Here is a 12711-nt window from a genome sequence, read left to right as displayed (position 1 = left end):
AGGGATAGGGGGTAAACGGGGGAGGGGGGTACAATCATTCAACCCCCTCCCCCCAACTCTACCTTAGCTCCCCCTACCGCCGTTCAAACCTTGCCCCCCCCCCTTTGTGGCAAAAAAACAGTAATATGAAGTCTTAAATTGCAATGAACTGAAAAGTAGAGACAAAAAATATCTAATTTTTATTGTGAAATGTAAGATTTTATAAAACGCAATGCGTAGCAACTGCATTAAACAGGAACTCGTTTTTACAGTGCTGATTTAAATTAACCGGACAAAACGCGTTCAACTTGAAATTTAAAACCCGTTTTTCTCAAATTGGGTTGAGTTTAGGAAAATTTTTATGAACACAAAATTTGCTTAAAATTTTAGCAGAAATAATATGGTGCAACTTGTTTGGCGAACTTCGGGCCCAAAATTTTACCCCAAAAATAGGTCATTTTGGCTTTTCTTGGTTTATCAAAAATTACGCCGGAAAGACTCAGTCGATCACAGACATAATTATATCAAAGTGAGTCTTACGTAGCCCAACAAAATTTATGAAGGGTATTTTCACCAAAAAAAATTGCAAATTGTTTAAAAATTGTTTTTAAATAAAAAGTTGATAATTTATATAGTAAAAACGACCTTTTTTGCCTATCAAACAAAAATAAATTAACTTATACAATATTTTCGAGATTAAATCCTTGTTAAAATTTGTTGGGCTACGTAAGGGGCTCACTTTGATATATTTTTGTCTCTGATCGACTGGGTATTTTCGGCGCAATTTTTGATTAACTAAGAAATGCCAAAATGACCCATTTTTGGGGTAAAATTTCGAGCCCGAATTTCGCAAAACAAATTACACCATTTTAAATCTGCTAAATCTTTGAGCAAGTTTTGTCTTCATAAGTTTTACCTTAAACTCAACCCAATTTGAGAAAAACGGGTTTTAAATTTCAAGTTGAACGCGTTTTGTCCGGTTAATTTAAATCAGCATTGTAATTGACTATAATAGATTATATTGGCAAAGATTCTGAAGATTAAAACCAATTTTTAGTGGATTAGAATTGATTATTATGGATTATAATGTTATGAAAAAAAATATTAGGATTATAATACATTATCATTGGATTAAATCAATTATTTTGTAATTTTATTGATACTGACCGTATTTGACATTATATTCGATTATTTTCGATTATGGCTTGGTGCGGGAAGGTCGAGGGGAAGGCACGCACGACATGTTTTGCCACTTTTTGTTCCGACTTTCGATACGAAAGCAACGGAATATTTGTGCTCGGGGTGGGTTTTTTTTTATTCAGACAAATTTTGACTTTTTAACTAGCCATTTTTGCCGGAATTTTTTTTAATCATTCGAAAGCTATTTTTGTCCTGAGCCTAAATTTGGAAAAATATTTCACGTGTGATCATTTTTCGTAAAGTTATGAGGGTTTAAAGATTGCCATTTTGGCCATTTTGACCAATTTGGGACAATTAGCGCGCGATACAATTCGCGCTAATAACGCGTAAGCGGAGATTTAATCCGTCTTAGAAATCGTTCCAAATTGGTTGAAAGAAGCTTATTTGCCATAACTGGTTAGATACAAGGAGCAAAATTTATTGTTTTGTACTTTATATGGCGTGTGGGGTGATGATTTGTTTGTCAGCTTCTAATCTTCGTGCATTCATCTTCATTTGATTTTGATATATTTGATAATTTTTGATATTTTGTCTGTTTTAATTTCGGAAATGTAATAAACTTTAAATTTTGTTTTTCTTCGATTTTCTTGGGTATGTTTTTTGGTGATTACAAAAAAATTGTGCTCCCAAAACTCTCATGATTTTTTTTTGTTTCTGCAGTGAATCTATATAGACGCAGGTCAATTCGAGTTAGTCGAAGTCGCATAGAAATCTAGCGAGGAACATTCTTTTTACAGCATTATAGACTGTTTTTGGTTAGGTTAAAGTTTTTTTTTAGTAAGAGTTGGTTTTGTTCCGACTTTCGATACGAAAGTAACGGAATATTTGTGCTCGGGGTAGGTTTTTTTTCTTCAGACAAATTTCGACTTTTTAACTAGCCATTTTTGACGGAATTTTTTATATCATTCAAAAGGTATTGTTGTACTGAATTCAAATTTAAACAAATATTTCACCTGTGATCATTTTTTGTAAAGTTACGGGGGTTTAAATATTGCCATTTTGGCCAATTTGGGACAATAAACGCGCGATATATTTCGCGTTATTAACGCGTAAGGGAGAGTTAATCCATCTTAAAAATTGTTCCAAATTGGTTAAAATAAGCCTATTTGCCATAATTGGTTTGTTACAGGGATTGAAATTTATCCTTTTGTACTTATATGGCGTGTGGGGGAATGATTTTTATTTAAAAAATTCAAATTTTAGAAATTTTTTTTTCATTTTGTTTTTTTTCATTGAATTTTTTAAATGTTATTACTGCTTCATAAACCTTAAAAGGCAGTCGGAACATTCAGGGCTTTGCCCTGAAACGAGCAGTCTTGTATTATTTTGTTGCCAAACACTTTTTGTTCCTACTTTTGATACGAAAGTAACAGAATATTTGTGCTCGTGGTGGGTTTTTTTTTCTTCAGACAAATTTCGACTTTTTAACTAGTCATTTTGACATAATTTTTTTAAATCGTTCAAAAAATATTGTTGTCTTGAGCTTAAATTTGAAAAGATATTTCACCTGTGATAATTTTTTTGTAAAGTTATGGGGGTTTAAAGATTGGCATTTCGGCCAATTTGGGACAATTAACGCGCGATATATTCCGCGCTTTTAACGCGTAAGCGGATATTTAATCCGTTCTAGAAATCGTTCCAAATTGGTTGAAATAAGCTTAATTGCGATAATTGATTTTTACTAGCAGCGAAATCTATTCTTTTGTACTTTTTATGGCGTATGGGGGGATGATTTTCAGAACAAAAATTCAAGTTTCAGAAAAAAAAATTTCATTTTGTATTATTACATTCAATTTTTTTATGTTATTACTGCTCCATAAACTTTAAAAGGCAATCGGAACATTCAGGGCTTCGCCCTGATACGAGCAGTCTTGTCTTATTTAGTTTTTAACAATTGGCTCAGTAACTGTTCCCAAGTTTAGTTCGGCTAATCAATTTAAGTAAAATTAATGGAAGTTGTTCTAAGCATGGTTGTTGCATGGAGGGTGAGGCCGAAGTTAGAAAATGCTCAGAAATTCCTGACTGCTGGATTACGTCAGTCGTCGGTGTATACTTATGAAATGTTGATCACGAAAAGCAGCCGTTTCATTTTCTGATCTTGTTCGGTGTATTGACATTGCAAAGCATCTATTGATTTATGCATATTCGCATCAAGCTGATCATGGCTTTGGGTTACAATATATATAAAAATATATTTCAATTCATCTTCTTATTTTTATTCGAAAGAATAAACTATGTGATTTTTATTATTTATATAATTATAAAGTTTCAATGTTAAGATATGGCTCAGAGAAAAAAGCATTTGGAGTTAGATTGAGTAATTTTAGGGTTTTTGAGATAAATATTGATAATAACAGAATAATTATACTTTCAATTAACTGTAGCGAAAACACGAGCACTGTGCTAAAATAACTATTTTTGTTAATGTCAGTTAAGTTAAGTGCTCAATTCTTTTCTTGGATTGCGTGCGTCTTGCATTGCCAGATTCTTCGAGTAATTTTCCGAATATTGCGTCGTCTTTTTTTAGAATGGTACAATTTTTCATGCTGTTTTGTTTCTGTGGATCAAATCAATTCAAAAAAGACAATTAAGCTCTGTTCTGGGGATGAGAAATGTGAAAAAAACTACAGATGCAATGGGTGGAAAGTTCTTAGTGTTCTGTGTAAATGGGGGCATTTAAAGATGTACGTGAAAAAAAACTGATGAGTTATTACGAGAGTTGATAAATTGAAAGCCGAGTACACTGGTGAATTATGGGGATGCTTGCTGGATGAGTTTAGGTCCGGGGTGGCCTTCTCATAGAGTATTTTCAGATAGATTACACCGTCTGTTCGTGACGCAATCTAATTTTTGGCCGGATAGATTCGTGCAAATTCTTGGCGCATATACAAAACAATCCCATACAAAACAGTCCAATGCAAAATAGTCCAAAAATTATGTAATGAAGGAAAAAACAGTCCAATACAAAACAGTCCTGTTTAAGATCGCCGGTAGTTCTAAATTTAACCGGCTCTAAGTTAATAGATAACCGGCTCTAAATTTCGTATTTTAGTTCCTACCCTTTGTTGTCAAGCTCGCAACACGTTGGCGCGACTGCGGCGCTCACTATTTTGTTTTTTATGTTTGTTGAACAAAGGACATGTTTGTTGAACAAAGGACTGCGGCGCTCACTATTTTGCACTTTATGTTTGTTGAACAAATGACATTTCTCGGCCTACAAGCTTGTTAAAACAATTATTACTTGAGGTTGTTTTTCAGACTCTTTTGTATCGGAATGTTTTTTTTTGTTCATTTTTAGTTTTTCCGGACTGTTTTGTATTGGACTGTTTTGTATGGGACTGTTTTGTACAGACACGAAATTCTACACCGATAAACTGGTATTCCGATCCTAATCGTATAAACTGGTATTCTTGCGAGGTTAGAGGAGAGGAAGAGCAACTGCTTCTTAAGTTAAGTTATTTCTTCTCTGGCTGAAACTATAATTAGTTTCAGCTTCACAAATTATCATACAATATAGTAATGGATGATGATTGGTTAGTTCTAAATATTTTGTGACGATTATCAAGGAATACAATTGGATATATAAAATACTTGTTTTGAACTGGTTTCATGAATGACGTTTTTCTTAATTGGTAATACGTTTGATTGTGAGATAGCTTAGTACCAAAATTTTTTTCATTTCTACAGTCTATACACCTTTCTTTCGATGTTGTAAATGTATATGTTAGTTGAACTGATTTGATTTTGTGTAATTTTAATTTAACACATTTCATGCAATAGTCTTATATCAAGTTATATCTGTGAAATTTGGGCAGATGACAAATGTACTTGTTTTGGCGGAAAAAATTGAGACTGTTGGTTTTTCCCAACTGTAACCCAAAAACCTGTTTCGACTATTCGCTTTCGGTCCAGTGAGCAATGGAATGTGCTCGACTTCGAAAGTCGGAACATAAAGTGATAGCCTCTGATTTATGTCAAATCGGCTGAATAATTTTTCAATTTGCTGAGTTATGACGTGTCTTTTCTGTATTTCTGTATTTATGACGTGTCTTTTCTGTCTTTTCTGTATAAGGTTTTTTTTCCGACTTTCGATACGAAAGTAACGGAGTATTTGTGCTCGGGGTGGGTTTTTTTTTCTTCAGACAAATTTCGACTTTTTAACTAACCATTTTTGACAGAATTTTTAAATATCATTCAAAAGGTATTGTTGTCCGGAGCTTAAATTTGAAAAGATATTTCACCTGTGATCATTGTTCGTAAAGTTATGAGGGTTTAAAGATTGCCATTTTGACAAATTTGGGACAATTAACGCGCGATATAATTCGCGCTATTAACGCGTAAGCGGAGATTTAATCCGTCTTATAAATCGTTCCAAATTGGTTGAACGAAGCTTGTTTGCCATAATTGATTGGTTACAAGGAACGAAATCTATCTTTTTATACTTTATATGGCCTGTGAGGGGATGATTGTCATCAAAAATTTCAAATTTTAAAAAAATTTTCATTTTATTTTTTTAATTTAATTTTTTAAATGTTATTACTGCTGCTCCATAAGCCTTAAAAGGCAGTCGGAACGGAACATTCAGGGCTTCGCCCTGATACGAGCAGTCTTGTCTGTATTTAGTACCTATCGGTTGTAAGTCGTCGATGTTTTGGTGGTACAGTTTTAAAGCGTTCTTATTGGTGTTTTGTGAGATATATAAGAGTATTTTTCATTGACTTTCTGACTGTTTTCAAAACCAGATCGCACAACCACGTCACACCAGTAGGCTTGTTGTCAGAATGTTTTTTTAGCATACCGTTTTTTTTTTGGAAAGACCCACGGTCCCACCTCCCAAAAAAAACTAATTAGATGTTTTTTAAGTTTAAAATAATTGCAAGATTGATGTACTTGCCATCTGCCAGTTTGTCGAGTGGACAAGGACACATGAACATGTTGATGGCTTTTCCCACAAAGTCAGCTTTGGAAGTCAGTGTTTGTTGAAATATTTGTCTATCATGGTAGTATTCCATGCTCTCTGTATCCATTTTGCAACCTGGAGTTGAAAAGTTGCTTTACGTTTTGCTGGAATAATGACACCATAAAAACCAGTGGCAGAACTGCAAAATATAGTTCTAGCAGATCAAACGTTCGAAAAAAGTTTTTCTGCTGACGTTTGAGAATTTTTATGCGCTTTAAAATAAGCAAGTAATTGATTTATTCATTTTTTTGCGGTTCTCCTATCAATACAACTGGTTTTTTTTTGTGGCGTTCAAAAGTTTTTACCGTCGGTCGAACAAATAACAGATATATCCTGAGTTATGACCTATTGGTTATACTGATCGAGTAATTTCAGATAAGGTACACCGTCTGCTCGTCACGTTATCTTATTTTCGGCCGGATAGATTCGTGCAACTTCTTAGTCTAATACCGATCTTAATCTTTCTCTTACATCTCCTAGTCTCAATAGATCTAGTGTATACTGGTTTATGCGAGGTAGTTCTTGAGGTTTATCCAGAAGGAGAACAACTGTATTCAAAGTTTCATTTAAATTGTTCTGGTGCTGAAACTACCAATAGTTTCAGCACTTACAAATAAGTGTAAATGTTAGAGATGGAACATGCTTGGTTAGTTATTAATATTTTATAATGATATTCAATCATCAATATCATCGGTCTATAAATACTAGTTTAGAACTAGTTCCACCCATCCGGGGTTTAGAGAGTTTTCAGTTTTAATTGCTTGATGTAGTGAAGGACGGGCGATGTAGTTTCTTTTTGAAGTTGCGAGCATTGACTTCTTGGAGAAAGGAGAAGTGTGGTTGTTTGTGTTAGACGGAGGAAGATTGTTTTGTTCGTGTTTCAAGATGGGTCTCGTTGATCGTGGTGGTCTTGGGTGATTGTGTCAAGACTTCTGTTTGATGCAATGGTGTATCGATTTCGTTAAGTTTAGAGCGAGACTACGTGCAGGCTGAAGTTTTATTTTTCCGTGTGAAGTGCCAAGTGACTAGGATCGGGATGGCCATTGGAGTCAACATCGAGATGGCCATTGGTCTCGTTCAATGGTTTTCCTTTGCTACGATGTTGAGTCCATACTTTAATTCCTTTGAGGGTAGTGACTTTAGGCAGCAAATCGAATAAATTTGCCATTCTGAAGTTGGAATGAAGTTGGGTTGTCATCTCTTTTGCAGCTCGTTCCTTGGGCTCTAAGAAATCTTTACATTTTGCATTTAAGGTTTACATAAATAATTATCTTTTGTTAATTAAGTTTTAGTTATGATTTGTTATAAGTTTTAATCGCAAAAGCGTTTTACTTTAGTTCGGTTATTATTTAAGAGTCGCTCACACTAGAGCAACTCTTGGCAAAAATACAGTGTGGGTCACAAAGCGTGGTTGTAGCGCGGTGCTACAGGACGGCTATAGAGCATGCTCATGACGTCCCTCTGAATGGTGAGGTCAGGAGTGGGGTATATTTTTATGGTCTCTTTGTGCAGAGTCTCTTTTTGTGTTCAACCTTTTGTTTCATTTTTATTACTTGTTTTTCTCTTTTTTGCTTTCGTTGTGTCCTTTTCTCAAAAATAGAATCTTTTGGTTTGGGTTTGTCGTTCGACTTTTTTCAGTTTATTTGATTGTGGTAAAATTGAAAGTGGTTTTCAAAAGAATAGATTATCCAGTTTTAATCTGGTTTTAATCTGGTTTGGGTACCTTGGATTAGTAATCTGCGTTCGTTATTTCAGTTTACTATATAATTTTCTCCAACCGGGTTAAAGGAAAGTTTGAAACGTGTGAAATTTAGTTAGAGTTGTTATCAGTGAAAGTTGAAACTTAAAATTCATTATTTGATCAATTCTTTGTGGGCGAGCTGTGCGATTGTCGAAAGAGTGTGTGGTTTATGGGCGAGTGAATGATTCAAATTAAAAAAAGAAACGTCTTGTAAAAAGGTTAGTACTTTTTATTTTATCTGCAATTGTTTTTTTGAATTTACTACATTGAAAAATTAATTTTACTGCTTTTAGGAGTTTTAATTAATGAATTTACTGCTTGGTAGAACGGAATTTTAAGATTTTGCAGGAATATTTACGTATTTATTGCTATTTGGAGGTAAATCTTACTGCTTGTAATTATATACTGCAATTTGTTAAAATGAATTTAAAAATTCGAGCAAAGAGTTTTCAAATTTTTATTTATTTTTATTTGTTTTAGATAATTAAGTGATGAAATCTAAAAAGAAAAATGAAACATTCATAAATAATGGTTAGTTGTGTTTGGAAATTATTAGTTGAAATTACTTCTTAATACTTACTAAGGGTCATTGTCGGCAAAAAATCCATTTGGGAAATTTTTGTGAATAGTGTTGATACCTTGCGTATTAGTGTCTTTTATACAATATGTTCAATTTAAGAAGAATGGTGAAGTATATTTAGAGTTAACAAAATGAAATCGATGTTGTGAATATCGTGATGGTGTATTAGTTGTGTAGTGGTGTTGGATAAATTTATAATGAGTGTTTGTGTGAGCTTGTTTTGTGCGTAACATTATTTGATGTGAGCAGTGTAAGTCGCATTCTTTTGGTGTTAGGAAGTTGAAAGTTCGTGAGAAATTGTTAAACTCATTAAAATAAGGTTCGTAGGCTTTCGTTTCGCGAACTTCTGTGAATATAATATGATCATATTTTTTATTCATGAAGTTAATGACAAATATATATATTGATATTTTATGAAAAATTTTTCAGTTAGTTGGGCGTTAGCGTTAGTATCGTCTTCTAAAAAAGTATCTTCCATATAAAGTGCTATAGCGTGATCATACTGGTTAATGGAAAATCCGTTTGCTTATTCTGCAACAAACCTATTTAGTGTATGGGTTAGTCCGATGGTTGTGAATTGTTTTTCATGAAGTGCTGTGGTTAGGTGATGTAGTCGGGTGTGACATAATTCATTGTCTTCTTGGTTAATATACAATGGGAGTGATAATGGGTTGGTGAAATGGTACTATGAGGTCCATGAAAGTGTGGGAAACAAGGCATGTTCGTCAACGTAAGTTCGTTGATCAATATTAGTGTTTTTATAGTAAGTGTATCGTGGAAAAAATGGTAGGCACATTTGTAGGAATTCTTTTGTGTTAGTAGGAAGTGGGTGAACGGAAAACATTCGAGGAGGTCGGGGGTTGGGAAGCATTGCGGTATTGGGATGTTTTCATTTAATAACTTGGTGTTATCGGGTTTCTTCAGTTGTGGATGCTGGCTTGGAGGATTCGGAGGATGCAATGGTTTGCGATAGGTGATGAATTGTTAGTGTGTTAGGGTTTTGAAGCTGTTGTTGTAGGGTTATAAATTTATCAAGTTCATTTTCGAGTTCTTCATCAACGGGGCCAAGTAGGTCGCAGGTCATTGGGGAGAGAATTGGAGTTGCATCAGTATAGGAAGAAGGGGCTGGAGAAAGTTCATCGGGAGTTGGGGTATGGAGTGGTCGAAAGGGGGGTTGCGAAAAAGGGGACGGGCTGGGCTCGGAATTTTCCAATTAGTCTGGGATTTCAATATCAGAATTGTTAAATTGCGAAATGGGATGAAAAACTGTGTTTGTGGAAGTGTCATCAGAATCCATGCGTGGTGAATTATTAGTGTATGATGGTACGAGATAGGGAGTGAAATCAGAGATTGATATGTTTGGAGAGTGACGTTGGAGATTGGATGGGTAAGAAAGGGAACGGTTGAGGGATCTAATCTGGCGGCTCATCGTGTGCTAAAAAGATGGTTGTTCTGATAACGGAAATTAGTGGTTCGGAACGGAAATGTGATATATTATAGTCAATCTTTCTAATATGTAGTAGGGCCATCCTAGAAAGGCGAGAAGTTCATTTTTCAAATTTACAAAACTGAAAAAATTGATGGGTGATATATCTTGTGGACGGTACTTTTCACCGTTTAAATAAATATAATCTTTTATAACTTTAAAATATCCACTGTAGTCTTGTGTATAGATGTCTGAAATCCTGCGGTTTCTGCAAGTTTTCATTAATTTTGGTCAGTAGATTGTCTTTGTATTGTATAGATTTTGTAAAAAATTCTTGAAATTGTTGTGTGCGGATTTGATGTTGTATATCTGATCTAGAGTATACATCTATTGATTGTAAGTCTATATTTGGGTTTCTAGTAAAAGTTTTGATACTTTCTGGTGAAATTTTCTTTAATGTTGGCATAAGTGTAGGATATGGTGTGAGAAGATAGTGATTATCTCATCTGGAATTAACTGTATAACATTGCGGCTGTTTTCAGATCCACTTGGGACAGCTGTATCCCAAAAATATGTTCTTCTAGAAAGTGTGTCAACAATATGTACTTTATTTTTGTAGAAAATTGGGATTCTTTTGTTACATCATTTATCCACAAATAAATATAAGGGTGATACTTTTTTTCGTTTATGTGTAATACCACAATATTTTTCCTTCGTAGTCTATAAAATTTGATCTGTTTCCTGATAAATATCCTGCATAAGGTATTTTTAAAATTTGCAAGTGCAAGTGATGTAGGAATTCGTTCAAGTTCACATAAGTGATGAGGCGTTTCTAGATCTGATATTGGTACTTCTTGAAAAATTCTGCTTATTGTATAGTCCAATTTCATGTCTAAGCGGACATCATAAGGAATGGATTCAAAAAGGTATTTTTGATCAAATTTTATCATTGTTGCGTGTATTCTTGCAACTTGAAATGTAGTACATGTGTCTTCGGGGAACCAAACAATAGTTGCTTGTGTTCTTGTTGTTGGATCGCAATATCCTTGATCATTTTTACAATGTAATCGTATTCCTTGATAAATTATGGTTTCGTCATTAAAATCTCGTGTTAATTGTACTTTTTCTAAATGTATTTTTCAATCAAAAAACCTTATGTCTTGATATCATATGGTTTTTGTGTCAGCTTTGAAATTGGAAGGTGTGTTCATTCCAAGGTGTGGTATCCAATTTCTATGATGGAGATCATAAGTTAATTGTCCATGTGCGCCGTGGAACAGCTATTTATCATCTAATTTTATATGACCTTGATATCTTTCAAGTTCTGCTTGGTGTGCAGAGTCTGAAAAAACTTGAAACTTTACCAATTTGCGGTTTGCGCATTTAATTGTGGTTAATTTTAATCGTTGAGAGTCTTTCTAAATTGCTTTGATAGAAAAACTTATGATCAAGTCTATTTTGGTTTCCATTTGAGACATGGGAGCTATGTATTTTTTCTCTGAGAATGTTGCTATGAATTTGTATCCTGTTAAGGTTGTGGCTCGGGCTTTTGAATAAAGTGTGGCTTCTATATTCGCTGTTTCTAATTCTTGTGATTCGAATTCGCATTGAGTTACTTGATTTATGGCGTATTTATGTAGTGTTTTTTGTTCATTTTCTTCACAATCATAGTGTGTGACTAGTATTTCTTGAGGTGCTGTTCGAGGAGAAGGGTTTTTATGATTTGTTGAATCTGAAAAAGTAAAAGGGGGAGGGTTTGAAGGAGAAGCATTATTAAAAACTACATGTGTAGGATAGTCCTGAGTATGGATTATAGAATGGGATGTATCCAAGTGTCTTTTTTGAAGATCTATCGTATTTATAGATAATTTCTGTTGTGATAAATGGGGGAGGTAATGATCGAGCTGTTATATTTTGTGGAGCTAGTGGGAGAGGATGATGTACTAAATTATGTAGTCTGTTACTGTCAAGATGATGACCAAAAAATTAAGGGGGTGCTACGAATGTATTCCAATCTAATCGTAGGGGTATATTATAGGTTAAATGTTCTTTATATCTATCGTCTAAATTTTGCAGGGAATTTCGGAGGAAATGATGTTGTTGGGGTTTGACTTAATGAAGGGGTTGAAGGTACTGATAGGGTTTCTGGTATTGACCAAGATGTATCCGATGAGATTTCTATAGGGTCGGTTACCAAGTTGGGTTCACCTTGAGTGAAAGCTTGTGTCATCCGATGTGAGAGACGTTGTGTTGAAGTTGGGAGGTTAAAAGGAGGATTTTCACGAAATGGCTCGGATATGGGGGTTGATCCTAAGTAATCCGATGGTATGTTCAGAGTATTTTGCTGTGAGGTAAATTGCAATGGTGGAGGGGTACTTTGATTTGTACTACTGGAAAGATCTAAAGGATTTGGGATTGGTGATGAGGGTATAATAAAATGAACTCTGGGAGTTGTAGAATTCCTATTACTTCTTGGTTGTATGATTTGTCTATCTATTGTGGATGTATTTTGGTTTTGTCTAGTGTGTCTTGTTCTATTAAGGCCTTGCTGGAAAGAAGGGTATTTTTTGTATATTGGTTCGTAATGTGGTTGGCTTAGAGGTGCGTGGCGAACTACGGGTTTGAAAGGTTCTGATAATAATGCATGTCTTTCCTCAAATTTATATGGGTTTTCTAGAAATGAAATACGTTTTGATGATTGGGGTGATTTGTGTGACTGAATGTTGTTGTTGTTGGAGGTTCCTGGCATGTCCTAGTCGGTGGGGACTGTTGTGTTGGTTGTTGATTAGCATTTTTGAAAAATTCTTCAAATTTTCTACCTATGA

The sequence above is a fragment of the Symsagittifera roscoffensis genome, chromosome 1, assembly GCF_963678635.1.
Source record: "Symsagittifera roscoffensis chromosome 1, txSymRosc1.1, whole genome shotgun sequence".
Classification (NCBI taxonomy): Eukaryota; Metazoa; Xenacoelomorpha; order Acoela; family Convolutidae; genus Symsagittifera; species Symsagittifera roscoffensis.
Note: the sequence above shows the minus strand (reverse complement) of the source record.